General features: G+C 32.7%; 1 protein-coding gene across 1 annotated transcript in view; it reads left to right on the plus strand.

Annotated features, from left to right (window-relative positions):
- The window catches only part of SGCD (sarcoglycan delta), a 1,334,163-nt gene that overhangs the window by 269,211 nt on the left and 1,046,568 nt on the right, over positions 1-18,384 (plus strand). The window contains exons 2-3 of the mRNA XM_031949414.1: positions 9,821-9,867; positions 13,310-13,406. The gene's annotated coding sequence lies outside the window, so the exon portion shown is untranslated. The remainder of the gene's footprint in view (positions 1-9,820; positions 9,868-13,309; positions 13,407-18,384) is intronic.

Genomic DNA, 18,384 nt, shown 5'->3' on the forward strand with positions numbered 1-18,384 from the left:
ATTTACCTTTTGTGTTTGTGTTGGATGTTTTATAACTTCTCTGCTGCTGTACTGGCTTGCAACCAGGGCAGACTGGCCAATACTGCTATAGATTCCTCTCCATAGATTCTTCACACTGTAGTGTCTGCACTGCCCCTTAGAGACTGCATCCCACTCTAGGTCTGCACAATATGCACTGGCTTCCATGCTCTGCCTGCCTGCTTGCTCCTGCCCACATCCTCCAATGCCCCATTGAAACAGACCTTTTCTGGCAATCTTTGAAATTATCTTCTGCTGGTAATTTGCTGAACTTCCAATATCTGTGGATTCTGCCTGTCCAGAATTAATTCAGAGGCTGAATTTTGTAACTAGTGTGAGAATAGTAGGAGAAGATCAGAAAGAAATGTGTGTCCTCTCCACCATCTTGGCTCTGCCCCCTTTCCAATAGATTTTCAAGAATCATAGGTTCAAAGCTAGATATAGACACTATTTTAGTTTAACCCCAACTTTCTTTATTAAATATGGGAAAATTAAGTCAAAGTTATCTGGGAGTGATTTACATAAGGACACTTCACATCAGTAATAATTGATGATGAGGATGGTGATATTAATAAATAACTGCCTTTCCTATAACCCTAAACTCTTTATAATATGTTTTACATGCATTCCTCACTTTTAGGCTTCACAATAAACAGCTTTGTAAATAGGTACTATAGATATTTTAGTCATTTTTTACAGTTCAGAAAATAGAGTCTAAGACATGTTAAATGATGCTCTTATACTTTCCAGACTAAGTAACACAGCTAGCATTTGAATTCAGATCTCTCTGATTAAAAGTCTAGTAAAGGTCCTCTCTGCTATTCTTTCTCATTTAATGACATGGCCAAAATTTAGACTCAGGATTGACTCCAAATTAAATGATACTACAATGTAAGTCATCCATATATTTTTTTAAATGTCTGATGGTTTATTGAACTTTCTTTTGTGGAGAAGTGGGCTTGAATAACATTCCTAATACGCATTGGCTATGTGTACTCATGTAAGTCACTTAACTTCTTAATTCCTCAGGCCACTCTGTAAGATTATCATTTGTAAAGGATGTGCTGTCCTGCATTTGGTGGAGAAAAGTTCCTTGTGTAGAAGCTTCCTATAAAAAACAAATCCCAGGTCTCATTAAAAACTTAGAATTTACCTTTTTATCTATCTATCTATCTATCTATCTATCTTTCTAGTTATCTACCTAGTTATCTATGTATGTATGTAGCTATCTATGTATATATGTATCTATCAGCAAATCAGTTAAGCTACTTGGGGCTCTGTTTTCCTCAATTATAAAATGGTTTGGATCATCTGACTTCCCGTCTATCCTGACATTTGTCATTTTGTGACAAAATCCTTTGGCCTGGCAATGTATGAATTCATTTGTAAACTATTGATATTTTAACTTAATTTTTTCAAACTATCCATTTACATGGTATATCATTCCACTCCTTCATTTTTTAATTTCTACTATTTCATTATCTTAATTATTTTGAAATTGTCTTTATGTAGTACTCTTATGTCTTTGTAAGTTAATGACATAATATTTAATGTCAATACATGTTAATTGATTTGATAACTTAGAAGAAATACACATTCATAAAATGTCATGCCAAATTCAAATATTGAGATACTTTTCTTAAATTTTCTCTCTTATTTTTTGTTATACAGAAATATAGAATTTTTTGGAGATTCTTCTTATATCTCAAGCATTTGGGGTTTTCTAGTTATAAAATCAATTAGTTAGAATTTTAAAAAAATTTAATTGTCAAATCTTAAGTTTATTTTCTTGTTTCAAGTTTTATTACTATTCCTAACTTTGCTAAAGTTGTGTCATTCACTTCTATTGTGTCAAAAGTAGAAGCTATGATTAGCTCTCCTTTGTATCTTAATATAAGATAGAATATAAGAAAAAATACTATTTTTTTCCCAGTGTCCAAATGGGGAGGGGAAACACCTTTTGACTTTATAACTTTAAAAATTAAAGAATGAAATATTTTGCGCAAAGTACTTTTTAAAGCCAGGAATACAAACACATACATGATGAAAAATTTTACTTTCATTCATGACTCTTTTTTTGGTACATTTGTTGCATATATAGTCTGGCTCATGCTCCTAGAACAAGGCTTTTTACGTATTTCCCTCTATGTTTTAGGTTACCACCCAGGGTTTAAGGGGAAGTGTCTCTTTTTTATTGCCAAGACTCAACCTGCTGTATCCACTCCTCCTTCATTATTGGAGGGCCAATGATTAGTACTGCAGCTCCATTTAATGATTTAAAATGTGGGTTTTTGCCTAAAATATATAGAGAATTGACTCAAATTTATGAGAATTCAAGCCATTCTCCAACTGATAAATGGCCAAAGGATATGAACAGACAATTTTCAGATGAAGAAATTGAAACTATTTTTCATCACATGAAAAGGTGCTCCAAAACACTATTGATCAGAGAATTGCAAATTAAGACCAAGTCTGAGATATCACCACACACCTCTCACATTAACTAAAATGACAGGAAAAGACAATGATGAATGTTGGAGGGGATATGGAAAAACTGGGACACAGTTGGTGGAACTGTTAATGGATCCAACTATTCTGGAGAGCTATTTGGAACTATACTCAAAAAGTTATTAAACTGTGCATATCCTTTGATCCAGCAGTGTTTCTACTGGGCTTATATCCCAAAGAGATCTTAAAGGAGGGAAAGCGACCCACATGTGCAAAAATGTTTGTGGCAGCCCTCTTTGTAGCGGCAAGAAACTGGAAACTGAGTCTGATGCTCAGTTGGAAAATGGGTGAATAAGTTGTGGTATATAAATGTTATGAAATATCATTGTTCTATAAGAATGGATCAGGAGGATGATTTTAGAGAGGCCTAGAGAGACTTATATGAACGGATGTGAAGTGAAATGAGCAGAACCAGGAGATCATTGTACACAAGAACATCAATATTTTGCAATGATTAATTCTGATGAACATGACTCTTTCCAACAATAAGATGATTGATGCCAGTTCCAATGGTCTTGTGATGAAGAAACCCAGAGAAAGGACTGTGGGAACTGAATATGGGTCACAACATAACTCTTTTTGTTGTTGCTTGATTGCATTTTGTTTTCTTATTCATTTACTTTGTTTTTTTTTATCTGATTTTTTTTTGTGCAGCAAGAGAATTGTATAAATATGTTTATACGTATCAGATTTAACATATATTTTAACATGTTTAACATATATTGAATTGCTTGCCATCTGGGTGAGGGGGTGGGGAAAGGAGGAGAAAATCTGAAACACAAGGCCATGCAAGGGTCAGTGTTGTCAAATTATCTGTGCATGTGTTTTGAAAATAAAAAGCTTTAAATGTTTAAAAATAAATAAATAAAATGTGACTTTTTTTTTTAAAAAAAACATGAATAGTTGTTCTGATGATATAGCAAGAACAGATACAAATAGTTCTCCCAATATTTTGTTGTCATACTTTGTTTGTGCCACTTCAATCTCTGGTTAGGGTGTGCTCAACTTATTTCATTTCCTATATAATATCCATTCCAAGTGTATGTCCCAGAGCAGCAGCACTGCTGGATGAGTCTTTTTTTCAAATAGGCTGGGCTGAAGTCAATATTGAATGTTTCTCCTTGTATATTGGTGTATGAATGCCAAACTTACTGTAATTCTAAATTCTACAGGGCCTGGAAGTTAAGGAAAGATCCATTCCCTTCAGTTCAGGGGCATAGATGTTGTGTAGCCATAAATATGATCTCTCAAACATTGGGGTGTTGAGACAACCTCCAGACATTCTGAAATCACAAGGGTATAGGCTGATTTCCTTCATTGGTCACTGTGAGGAAAGAATTCAGTGAGCTTGCATTTGAGGGCTGCAACAAAGTGAATGTCTATAGGTAACAACTATAGTTGGACTAGCTTGTCCAACTAAACAGAACCTTCTCTTAATTACATATTTAGCTACTTGGAATCATTTACAAAATGTCCATGCATGTTCCACAGAGTCTCCAAAGCAAATGGATTCTATGCTATTACAATTTTCTCAGAAGCAGGAAGTAGATTCATTTTATGTTTTCACAAAGGGAGATATGTAGACATTCTATACATACTCCTGAACCCTTTTCCACATTATAACAATTTAACTATATAAATTCTCTTCTCCTACCCTAGAATTGAATCCTCCTTTATTATAAAACAGTGGCAGAAAGTATATGTAACTTTCTGTCCTTCCAGCCTTTCCTCTGTCTCTCTACCAAGAGGAAGATGAACACATTAAAAAAAAAAATCCTGGTTAAGATGATAATACATATCATTTCCTTATATTAATTATAGATTTAGATCTTAAAGACCCTAGAGGTCATTATATAAATGAGAAAGATGAGGTTAAGAATGATTCACTCTGGGTCATATGGCAATTAGATGTCTGAGACAGTAATATGAACTTGGTTCTTTTTAACTCCAAGTTCAACTCTCTGCCCATTATCCAACATTATCTGTCCTTGCAATCATTCTTTTAATCTAGGTCTCAAGACAGATTGTTTGTAATGTTACTGTATATATAACAACTATATTTCTGTTGCTATATATTTTGACATCAACATTTATTAAATTCATTGACCTATGATTTTGTTTTGTAGCCTTTATATTTTTAAATTTTATTAGATGAATTTAGTACCTTTTAATACTTATAAACAGTGTAAGGTAAATGTAAAAAATACTATGCTATGAGATTCCATTTTATATGTTTTATTGCTGCATGTAGCTCAGGGGACAGTAAGTTTTCAGTGCTTTCAAAGTAGTGTGACCCAGGGAAATGTCTGATCCCTCTCCTACTAGTCTGTATTCTAGTCCTTATCTTGGTAGGACCCCTGTTTCATTTTAAGTGTGGCCACAATTCTCTGCCCTGGAAAGGCAACCAAGAATTGGATAATGAATGATAGAGCTGTCAGATGGCATCTGGTTTTGCTCCCAGTGCTAATAAAAGTTTCTGTTTAGGTCTTTTTTTCTGATCAGATGTTTAGTATGCTGGGCTGCTTCTGGTGCCAATACCACCACAGCCCACAGCAGGTACCGTTTCTATCCCATTGCTTTCCTGGTCTCCTCTCACTCCAGTATCTGCAAACCTCTTATTGTTTTCTGAAGTTGAAATAAGAGCTATTCTTTCATTGATTAATGTCCAAAGAATGTGAATAGACAGTGTTCAGAGAGGGAAGAACTGTCAATAGTCATATAAAAACACTCTATATCACTAAAAATTGAAGAAAATCACATTAAAACATCTATGAGAAACCACATCATTTCCATTAGATTGGCTAAGGTGACAGAAAAAGAAATTTACAATTACTCAAGGACATGTGGAAAAATACATAAATTAAAGTGCTGTTGGTAGAGCTGTGGACTAGTCTAACCAATTTGGAGAACAAATTGGATTTATTCCCAAAGCACTTTAAAACTGGGCGTAAGCATTAACAGTAATGTCTGTTTTTCTAAAAAGAGAGCCAATAAAAAACTAAAGGAGTTATCAGTACACAAATATTTTTAACATTTCTTTGTGATAGCAAAGTGTTGGAAACTGAGGGGAGGCTCATCAGTTGGAAGATGGCTGAACAGGTTGCAATATATGAATATGTTGTAACATTATTGTGATGTAAGAAATGGTGAAGGAGATGGTTTCAGAAAAACCTGAGAATATTTATATGTACTGGTACAAAATAAAGTGAGCAGAAACAGAATTATCTACAGAGTAATAGAAATATTATAAAAATAATTATCTGTGAAAGTCTTAGTTACTGATCAATACAGTGATCTACTATACTTCCAAAGGACTTATGATGTAAAATACTATCCACTTCTGGTTGGGAGAAAGAATGGAATCAGATTGCAGGTTGAAACATATTTTCCCACTTTATTTTTGCTTTTCCTTTCCCCTGGAACATAGTTAATACAGAAATATTTTTATGATTTTAAATGCATAATGAGCAGTTTATTTCATTCCTTTTCAATGAGTAGGGGAAGGGTAGGAAGGAGAGAGACAATGTGGAACTGAAAATAAAATTAGATTAAGAAAATCAAAGGAAGTCTCTCTTAGATATCTTAGTAAAGGACTTTGGAATTAAACAAAATTTATTTTTTAAAAGAATCTCTCACCTTTAGACATAGTTATTAAAGGTATATAATTTGCTTCTATTTTTTATTGTATGATCTTTAATATAAATGTAGCATATCCATTTAGAATTTATTATGGCATGGCATAAGATTTTGATTCAAGACTAATTTCTACAAGGCTACTTACCAATTTTTCCAGATTAAAAAAAAAAAATCTAATTGTGAGTTCTTTTGATGACTGCTGCTTTTTAATACAGTCTGAGGTTTTCTCCTTTCCTTTTTCTCTTCTTTACTATATATTTTTAATATTTTCATCTTAAGGACCATAATGACTGTTGGAATCTTTACAAAGTGTTAAGACATTGGAATTAATTTAATCTTAGAAAGAGTTATTTGGGGCCAGAACTTGAAACAAGGTACTAAGTGGAACTAATTGAACAATGCTTGTGTTCACACCTTTAGAGAGCTCATAAGTGTCTAAGTACTCAATGGAGTTCACACGTGTAGGGCTTAGTCTGAATTCACATCTCCCTTATGGCCAGAGAGCACTCTGGGAGATAACCCAGAATCCCTCTCCCTCCAGAAGGCGGAGTTAACCTTTTGGGAGATCACATATATAGGGAGCTTTTGAAGCTTGGGCTTAGTTCTTCTTTTGGGACTTAGGAGAGAGAGACTCTGGAAAAAAGCCTACAAGCCCTATTTTTGAGGCAAGAGAGATCCATTGCATCTTCCAACTTGGTGCTGGCTGGAGGCCAAAGAAAGCAGAGGCAGAAGCCAAGGACAAAGCTGCAAGAGCTCAAGCAGAGAGATAGGTCTCTGAACTAACCAGGCTAATTTGGAAGGAGAAATAAACGTTTGCATTTTTACCAGCTGGCTGCGGATTTTGGAGTAATTATTGTTTGTAACTTAAACTAAGGCTGCCTCCAGAAAAACCTTCACAATGACTTTAATAATTTACTGATCACCCTTCACTTCAAGTTCATACCTTTATAGGTTTTATAGACTTAAAGACTATAAAGATTTTTTTATGAGTTTTTGTGGTGTATTCACTATTTGGTGAACAATCTTCTAGTACTGAACTTTTTCCAACTTAACTAGACTGGTCATTGAGTACAAAATCTTTCAATCTGTATTCAAAGGTTTTCCAGTTTGGTTGAACCTACCAGACAAAGCTCATGCTTCTCTGACTTAGTCTTTGTGAGTGCACAATTAATAGCCATGAGATTAAAGAGAAGAGATATAATTTGTCTAAGATAATAGCAAAACTAAAATCAGAGAAGGTGTGCCAGGTGTCACCCAAGGGTAAGTTAGAGATAGGGATTTTTCTTCTTTCTTTTCTCTTCTCTTTACTCACTTTTTTCTCTGTCTCTGTCTCTGTCTGTCTATCTGTCTTTCTATCTCTCTCTCTCTCTCTCTCTCTCTCTCTCTCTCTCTCTCTCTCTCTCTGTGTGTGTGTGTGTGTTTCTGTTTGTCTCTCTTTCTTCCTCTCTCTCTCTCTCACACCACATGTGAAATAAATGATAAGGTGTTTTTTTTTTTTTTTGTAGGTGTTGTGAGGGACAAATCTACTTACTAAAGAACATACACATATATACACATGCACATATATCTGTTTAAATACACACCTATATATGTACATACATGCACAAGTACATATTTAGATATATATCTACAAATATATACATATTTGCTTTTCAATTTTCTAAATAGCCACATTAACAGCTTCTTCTTCTTAAACCCGGCTTCCATTCATGTTTAACATTTCATGCCATCTGTGATAACTTAAATTTGCATGGAAATACCTTTTCAAATTCATGGCCCTTATGTCTATAAGTTTGCTACGTGCTGTTAAAATAACTATATTACTGGATTGCTAGTTTAATAACAAAGAAAATAATTTTCTAAAGATAGCTTTTAAAGTAGTCTGAGAACATAAGTATTATAGTTTGATTTTGTGTTTTTATTTTGTTTTCTAATCAATATCTATGACTAAACCTAAATTAAAGTTAAATATTTCCTTAGAAATCTCTTATAGATATAATATAAACAGAAATCATAACTAACGGTAGTATTCTATACACAGTACTTAAAAAGAAGCCAACCAATCAATTAATATCTTTTTATTTGAATGCCTATTATTTTCCCTTTCCTGAGGGGAAATTTATAGATTTAATGGATCTTAGAAATAAAAGAGATCTTATAGATCATTATATGATCATTCTAGATCAGCATTTCAATTTTAGATGCAGTAGTGGAGTCATGTAGATAGTAAGTGATTTGTCTAAAGTTTTACATGGCCCTACTAGAACTTGAATTTTAATCTTTTGCTTCCTAGTCTAGCATTTATTTTGTTGTCAATCTAATTATTTGAAGTAGTTTAGAATTTTATTCAGAATTCTCTGTAATATTTCCTGGCTTGGGATAGTAATAGAGTTATATGCAAACAGAAACATCTAGAGAACTTTATTATATTTAGGCAATCTCTTTGCCATTCAAATTCTGCTGATTATCTCCTGTGACAGAAGCAAACACTTCAAAAAGTATTCATCTTTTTGCTTTATTCTTTGTTTAAAATTAATAGATGCTCATTGAAAAAAGCTGTCTATCAAGGAATTCTGTACAACCCTAACATATCCATAGATAATATCTTATTGGACAATAGTCTTTAAATAAGTCATTATTTTGATTCATTGAATCAGATTTTTAAATAATCAAACACAATGAGATTTTACATTCTCTGCACCTTTCAGATATTCATGTGACTATTAATATGTGATCTATTGTTGAATATAATTTTGAGCTAGTCTGTTAATATATATATCTTGAATGGGCATGGTAGATAGACAGTTAATTGGACTCATGATGGAGAGGAGAAAAGAAAGTGGTTGGATTTGGGAAGCACAATTTCAATGATCCTAAACTTTACCCTCAAAAAATTTCAGTTTCTTTGTTTTGCCTTGTCTTTTTTTGACAAGAATATATTCTTATGCAATACAACAAAGCTGTGAATCATGAAATTACAGTCTCCAAAGAATGAAATTTGTGGATCACCAAAAAAGCAATGTAGACATATGGTAGGTATAGACAGATGTGAGGACAATGTCAACCATGAATTGTGTAAAGAAGCCACTTAAAATATTAATCAGAGATAAGAACAGAAAAGGAAAAAGTGGATTTATTTATTATATATTTAAAGCTTACACACACATATACGTATATATGGACAGTCCATGTCCCACAGTGATGATTTTGTAACATTGAGAGGAAGACAGGTACTCCCAGTGGAAAATTCCCTGGGAAGTTAATGAGTATACACATGAGCTATACAGAATTAGCAGGGAAGTTGGATTGTGGGCAGTCCTCCTTCTTTTGAGATTTCCTTCTAAATAAAAATGAAGTTAAGATATTGACTTACAGCCTTTGTAGCACAAAAGAATCAAAATCCTTTGTATCTTGCTTTGGTGATATCTCACAATCATGTCATGATAGTAAACCAACCAAATCTACTAACATAGATTTATTTTTCTTTGTCTAATTAGGTGCATTATATTTAGAAAGCTTGCCAACTTATTCATTAGCAACTTAAATCAGGGAAGGTTGTGTGTTTTGTGATAGAATATCTGTCATTAAATGGCATTTTATTATGGTAATTAGACATACACTATGCTGAAAATTTTCTTTTTTCTATTTACCATTTCAGCTGGGAATGATGTTGAATCCATGCATCTTAGACTCCGTAGGATATAGGTAAGCTTATTTATATATTTATATATACGTATATATATTTTGGAAGGCTTCTGAATTTATTTAGAACAAAGTCATTAAGGGTTTCTATCAGGAGTGTCATGATTCTATGTCAAGGATGAAAACTTTTTCATTAAATAAAATGCTACCCATTTTGGGGGAAATTTTTGCCAAAACCTATTAGGTAAAAGTTAATGTGCAGCCCTCCAGATCGATTTTTTTTCTTGAAACTAGGAACTCAAGTCTGACAGTTAATCATATACATAGCACAATTTGAATTAAAAAATATACATTCTTGGTCACTGATTTTCAGATTGACAGTAGTCTGAATTTTTAAAAATATATCCTGTATTATTAAATTAAGCAAATATATATTCTTAAAGTACCACAGTTTATACTTTTTAAGAAAATCAGCAAAATCAAGTAAACTAAATATTAGTATAGAATCAAGAAACTCTTGAAAAACTAGTTAATGCTTCTTCTGAGCATTAAATAGGCACATTAGGTAAGCTTATAATGATGAGGTTTCCTCACCACCTAGTTTCAATGTATTTAGGGAAAATTGTATTTGGTAAATAAACTATAATTTTCTGCTTTTTTAAAAGCAGTCATGTTTTGATTTTTGCTTTATATTTTCACATAATCATAAGGGTTGCATATGATTATTCTCAAAAGATATATGATGAACAACACTTTGGGCCTGCATAGTCCTAATATTTCTCTTACCTCCTACTTTTCTCTTTTGTAAGCTCCTTTAAAATCATGGTTGAGAAACTCTGATTTCCACATCACCGTGGAGCCTAGACATTCTAGTCTAGTGCATAATAATTTCAATGAGCTGTAAGAAGACAGGGAGAATAATAATTTATCCCTGTAACTGATCTCTCCCATGATCAAGCTCAGGAAAAACTGCTGTATTTTTTTTTGAAAGAAGAATGAAGGAAGCAGATGAGAAAATAGCCTTTGCTGGGGCCAGTTTCTGCATAGAAATGTGAATTTTCTTTCTGCCGTTTTATAGTCTGCTCTTTTATCCACTGATTCTATGGAAAGAATACTGAATTTGGAGTCAGCAGGCATACTTTTAAATATTAGCTCTGCTACTTCCTACCTGTGTGACACTGGGCAAAGTAGTTAGGCTCAATGCATCTTGCGTTCCTTCGATGCAAAATAAAGGACTTAAAATAGATGATCTGGAAGATCCTTTTCAGCTTGTAATTACTGGATAAAAGAAGCTAGTTGGATTGAATTTATTTATATTTCATGCTATTCTTTGGTACTATATATTTCACAATAGCTATGAAGCTTAATTACCATTTTCATGTGAAAATTCCTCCAATCAGAGTATAAAGCATAATTCCAAATTTCTTATGGGAATATAAACAGACTATATTTTCTAATTGTTCTTTCCTAATATGGAAAATTAAGTATTTTACATATAAGGTATAAATATTAATTTTGACTATTTTTATGTATTAGTGGCAAAGTTTTGATTTGATTGCTTTGATTTCCTATATAACTAAAAGAGTACAGACTTCTAACACATTAAAATGTCCCATTTAATATATTTTAGTAATTTTTCTTTCCACAAATCCTGATTTTCTATGCTTACTTGTTATGAGACTCATGTTAAAGTCAATTGTCTTTATGAATTAAGTATCATGGCATCATGTAACATGGAAATTGGTGCCAATTGAAACTATTTATAATTTCTAGCAATCATGTCCCTCCCTGATTTCCTCATTGCCTGTAACCTTTAACACTTGATCTGTTGGGCAATCATTGAGATATTTTTTAATCATGTAAAATCACTAAATCATAAGCTTTTGGTGTTGAAGGGGACCTTAGAGTTTATCTAATAAAGCTCTATTATTTTTATAGATGAGGACATTGAGATCCAAAAAAAAAAAAAAAAAAAAAGAATCAAAGCCATGTAACTAATTTGTTTTTGAGTTGCATGGCAAGGTTTTCACTTATGCATTCTCATTTACCGTCTACCAAAATATAACAAAGCTTCATTTTAGTACATTAATAATCCTGGTTTCTTAAAGGCAATGCTAGCAGAGAGGTGGTAATGGCCTATTTTCAAAGCTGGAGAGTATAGTATGTTCCCTCTCCTTACCCTAGTATGATACAATAAGCAATGGATTTAGAATCAAAAGAACAGGAATGAAATCCTGACTCTGCCACTTACTATCTGTATGCTCTTGAGTAAATCACTTATCCACTCTATGCTTCAGTTTTCTCATCTGTAAAATAAGGGAGTCAGCATGGTCTGACTTTAAGGATCCTTTCAGACAAAGTCTCTAGTGCAAGGACTAGTCTCTTTGGTTAATTATTAGAAGACTGATCAACAAATAATGAATTTTGTTTAGCCACCAAAATTCATAAAGAGCATATGAGGAGGTCATAAATTATATCGATGAAAGAAGTAATGAATCTTTTGATATTTAAGCACTTCTCAGGCATTCTGATATCTCATATTAAGTAGGTTTGCTTTAAGTCCTTAGTTATAATGCCCTCAAATCTTGCCTTTAAAAACATTTAAAAGTGTACTGATATTTTTAAAAAGAAAAAGAAAGGAGATCCCTAATAATTTTATTAATTTTCTTTTTGTAGTAACTATAAAATGGGTTTGGTATCTTACATTTTCTCTCTCAAAATTGGAAGCCAGAAATGGCAAAAATGACTGTAGAACGTCAAGAGACTTTAAGAAGCCAATATTCTTGCCAGCTCTATTCCTCCCCTCAGATAGTGGTTAAGCATTGATCTCCATCAATGAGGTGACAGCTTTATACCAAAAAGCTTTTGGATTAGGGGTACAATTATATCTCTTTACCAGTTTTTCTTCTTTCAAAATAAATACATATTAATTTTTTTACAATTGACATTTCTCAATGTATTCTCCTTCCCTTCTCAGAACCATACTTTATAAGAAAAATAAGGGAGGAAAAAAGTTCATCAAAAGTAACATTATGTTAAAAATATCTGTCATGGGAAATGTTCTATGTCCATATCCCCCTATCTTCCAACAACTCAAGGAGAAGTACATTCACATATCTCATTTTTGGAACCAAACTTCTCCTTATGTTTTCATCATATTCAGTTTTAATTGTTTTGGGGTTTTTTTTTTTTTTTACTTATATTGTAGTTATTATATGCATTGTTTTCTTTGTTCTATTTACTTCACTTTGCATCAGTTCACATAAGACTCCCCATGCTTCTTTTTGTTGAACATTTTTCTGAAGAGTTTCCCTAATTTTTTATTTCATTTAATTTTCATATTCTTCCCAGTAGAAAGATTTGAGAAATGAGGAAATTAAGATAAAAAGAATTTTAAGTAACTTACCTAAGATCATAGAAGGAACAATTTGTTTTATGTACAGTTTAATCCTTTCTTTTATTTTTAAGAGGTAACAAATCTCTTTTTGTCATTTCCACTCTGCAGATGGAGAAACTGGAGCAGAGAGTTATTTCAGTAACTCAATTCTTTTACCTGCTTACAATGACTGAATAATAGAACTGGAAGTAGAGCCTCATCATTTGTGAGTTCTGGCTTTACTTCGGTTGTTGATCATTGCCTCAGTATTGTTGGTTACTTTCACTTATACTTTTATACAATAGTTTCATATTTATATAATTTTATAGTTTACAAAATAATTTCTTCCCAGCAGGAAAGCTAAGAGAGGAAGGGAGAGACCTAACAAGAATATATTATTTACCATTTGCTGGATAAGAGCTAGTTTCATTTATTTCAGTTTCATTTTATAGATAAGTAAACCGAAACTCAATTTTGGTGATTTGCCCAGGATAATACAGCTACAAGTGACCTAGACAGCATTAAAAGCAAGGTTTTAAAACTCCATGTACAGTGTATTTTTCAGTATTCCACTTTAACCTGTTTCTCTGCAGAATTAGTTCTGAAATGCTATTGGCTACTAGATGGGTGTGGTTGATCATAGATTTGTGTCTCTGTGTTGATGTGTGTATGTATGCAGATGAGTTTGTGTGTGTGTGTTTGTATATGAGTGTGTATGTGTATTAGGATAGACTTAAGAGAATTGTTAAGCTTCAATCTTTAAAATATAATGCCTTCCTGACAGTGGAATTCAGTCTTTTTATGTACATCTGTTCTAGGACAACTGATGTTTGTCTAACATCTCTGTAAAGTTGATTAGAGATATCTAGTTGTACAGTTAAAAAAAAAAATATGAGAAGTGATCTAGTGAGGGTAAGGGACTGGGGAGCTGCTATTTACATTCTAGATCTATCTGAAATTCACTTCACTCAGCTTTACTAAGTATCTGAATGTGATATGTTTATACAGTTGTCTTCTTGCCAGTGAGCTTGAATTTGCATTTGTATTCTCACCAGGAAATTTTTAGAATGTTATTTCTATTCTTACCTGTAAAAATCCAGGCTGCACATTTCCCCTGTGGATAACGCACATTTGTTAGTAGAATTACTGTTCCAGCTAACCTTGTGGTGGGTTTTATTATTATTACTATTATTATTATTTTAAAATTGCATTTGTTTATGTCTCCCTTTTGATTCCTGGGTCATTAGAAAACATTTATTCTTCTGGGGGTTAACCTCCAAGTTACTTCTAGTACAAATTAGTATGGCCAGTTTAAGGAAAGAACCATAAAATCACAAACATTTAGAATGGTAAGGATATCATAGTGCTTAGAATGTTAGGGAACTGAAGAGGAAATTTAGAGATCAGCTACAATAACCTTGCTTTACAGATGAGAAAAACAAGAGTTAAAGAAGCAAATGGCTTGTATGAGTTCACATAACTATTAAATCATAAATCTGGGACTAGAACTCAAATTCTTGCTAGGTCAATGTTATTTTACAACTATATCAGTTTACATAATGTAATGCAACAGCCTCCCTACCTCCTTACCCTCAGCCCCATGATAGTTTCCTTTCAGTATAATTGTGCTATTTTTCTTGGTTCCTTCCTGTTGTATCTGTGATATTGTCTCTCATGTAGAAATTATTGTTATGACCCAAGTGGCACCTAAAGTTGATGGATTTTTTTTTCCTCCATCATGATTAATGACTGATGTTAGGTAATATGTAAGGATCACAACACCACACTTGCATTTACTTTCAGCATCTTGTTTGTCTTTCTGCTCATCTAAAACCATCAACAGTGATCACTACTGTGATGTATGATCTGATTAGGGGAGCTGGGAATGTTACACTCCTCAGTAACTATAAATTCCAGAGAATCATCACTAGTCTGTGCCAGTTTGATGCCCATGAGCTTTCCAATTTAACATTCTGTAGTAAATTTTGCTCTTTGTAGAAATCCCATCCGCTATATAAAGGTTTTTATATGATTAGTTAAAAATATTTTTAACCTTAACCTTGAAATATTTTATTCATAGGACCAAGAACTGTTTAGAGCTAGTCTCATGCTACCAATCAACTATTAGATGCTTCAGAGTGGATATCCCATAGATTTCTGAAACTAAATACAAAATATTTTGGCATAGGGGAAAGGGAACTAGTGCTAGGTTCAAATTTTTCCTCAGATATTTACCATCTCTATGAATCAGGACAAGTCACTTGACATCTCTGTTCTATTATCAGATATCTTAAACAGAATTGGTCATCTTTCCCGCAAACTCATTCATCTTCTGATCTTTGCTTTTTTTTATTGAGAACCACCATCAATCTTGTAGTATCTTAGGTTTGGAGCTTTAGAGATGTCTCCAATCCTTCATTCTCCACATTTATTCTTGCTTCCACTCAAATCAATCAATAGATTGTGGTTTCTTTCCTTTCAACATCACTCCTTAATTTAAGATCTCATTCTTTATTACTTCAACAATTGTAATTATTTTTAATTGATAAACCTCACTCAAATCTCTTAAATCCATTTCCCATATAGTTGACAAAGCAATGTTCTAAGAAACAAAATAAAACAAAAACAGATCTGATGATGTTACTTTTTAGCTCAAGAAACTCTAACATCTCTTCATTATCTATAGGATAAAATATACAGTCCTTAGTAGGAATTTAAAACATTTCTCTGCCTGGCTCCAACTTATTTTTCTAAATTTATTATACTTTATTCTCTTTCACATAATCTACAGTCCTACAAAACTAGTCAGACTACTGTTCTTCATACATGCCTTTCTACTTCCAATTGAGTTTTTGCCTAAGCTGTGCTCACTTCTTAGAATCCCTTATTGTTCAGTCATTTCACTTGTGTCTGACTCTTCATGATCCTGTTTGGAGTTTTCTCAGCAAAGATACTAGAATAAATTGTCTTTTCTTCCCCATCTCATTTTACAGATGAGGAAACTGAGGCAAACAGAGTTAAGTAATTTGCTCAGAGTCACACAGCTAGTAAATGTCTGAGGTCAGACTCAAACTCAGGAAGATGAGTCTTCTTGACTTCATGCCTGGTATTCTATTCACTGCTGTACCACTTAGCTACCCCTTAGAATCCCTAGATTTCCCCAAATTTTACTTCTAATGTTACCTACTAAATAACCTTTTAATTAATTTTTGTTTTTAAAAGTATATGTTCTTGCACTGGTCCTTATTTCTTGACAGAATGTAAAATCCTTGAAGATTTCATTTTCTGATCGTATCCCTAATTTCTGCCATAATGCCTGGCCCATGGGAATTGATTTAATAAATGCTAATTGATTGATTTTTCTATTTTGACTTCCTCATTTTATAGATGAAAAAACTAAAACTTTGAGAAATTAAAAAGCTCAAAATAACAGAGGATGGGATTCATGCCTAGATTCTTTGATTCCAAATATAAATTGTTTCAAGAGCTACTTCCTGACTAATATAAGTTCCTTTAGGACAAAAAGATATCCTTTTTATTTTTCTTTTAATCTTCCATGACACCCAATACACAGATGAGTGCATAATAGGTACACAAGGAATGATTATATAAAATTGAATTAAAGGCACAGTTAGTTTACTTAAAAGTACTTACTGAGTTTTAATTGAATGTTGGATGAGAATATTAAATCTTTTAGGTGGATAGCAATAGCAAGAAACCAAGCACATACTTCTTGTTCAAGTGCTATGTGAGAGAGAACAAAATAAAGGGAAAAAATCACAGCATCTAACAAGTATGGAATCATATATAGATACAATCCAGTGTGGATGAGAGTTTTCATAATGATCACATCCTTGCCATCATGCCATAGAAACACAGTGAACTCACTGCAGTCCTGGTACCTGGGCTTTGATACATATTAAATACCACTGTTCTCTTGGTTCATTGTCAATGTAAAAGACAATTTGTTTAAAGAAACTGAGTTTAATGCTTGTGTCATATGCAGAGAAAGAAGAGCAAAGCTTTTAACTTGAAATCAAACCATAAATATCCTTAAATATTGGCCTCTCCTACCTCAGATATCTCTAAGCATCTAAATTAATTCACTAATATTGGTAAAATAGCAATGAAAGAAAACAGAGTTTAAAAGAAAAAAAAAGAAGAAACTCAGAAGAGAAAAGGGAGTTGAATGGTTGATTCTAGGGTTAATTTAGTTCTCTATACTTCATTTTCCCTCAGCCGTCAAATGAGAATAATATTTCCCTGACTACTTCATAAAACTGTTCTAAATTCTTAGAAAGCGATTCTTATTGCTTTTCATGTCATGGACCTATTTGTCAGTCTAGTGATACCTATGAACCTGTTATCTTTTTTCAGAATAATATTTTTAAATAATTTGAGGGGATACTAAATTTCAGTTAAAAGTTAGTGAAAGTAAAGATGTATTTTTCACATCCAAGTTCATAAAGCTTATGAAATCTATCCATGGACATAGTGGAGTGATCTGGATGCCAGGTTAAGAATTCCTGCTGTAATGAGAGTGAAAGTGCTTTGAAAAGTATAAAATGATACATGTATATTAGATATCATCTCCTTGAAGTTATAAGGAAAAGTGGATTCCAGTGATAAACTTTTAAAATTTTTATTTTGTTATTCTATCATACAAAATTGTACATTACCTGATATTCTTTCTATCTGTACTGAAAACAAGAAGTACATGTCTTGCTTATTGGATAATCTTGAGTTATACCTTAAGCTTTTGAATTCAAGATCACATAGAATAAGATGAGACATTTGAAAAGGGCTGTATTGGAGACATTTATATATTAGATGCTTTATAAGCCACAGATAAATGAATCATTATCAGTAATAGTAATATGTTTGTGTAGACTCTTGAAAACCTGACCAAAAGGGTTTTTGGGGAAGGAGAACCTGCTAAAATAAAATAACTACTATAGCTACCTCATGGGAAGAAGAGCAGCAATTTACATAGCTAAGATTCATAGAAAATAAAATACAAGAAATGAATGAGGAATAAAAATCCTTAACCTCAGATATCTATAAACAAGTGCAGAAAATGTGGGTAATAAAAAAGAAAGAGACAAATTCAACTTCTTAGTTATTGTTGAGCCTTGTTAGAATGACATGCATGGCTGGAATATACCACATATGAAACATAACTATACTAATATAATAATTAAAAT

The sequence above is a fragment of the Sarcophilus harrisii genome, chromosome 2 (genome assembly GCF_902635505.1).
Source record: "Sarcophilus harrisii chromosome 2, mSarHar1.11, whole genome shotgun sequence".
NCBI lineage: Eukaryota > Metazoa > Chordata > Mammalia > Dasyuromorphia > Dasyuridae > Sarcophilus > Sarcophilus harrisii.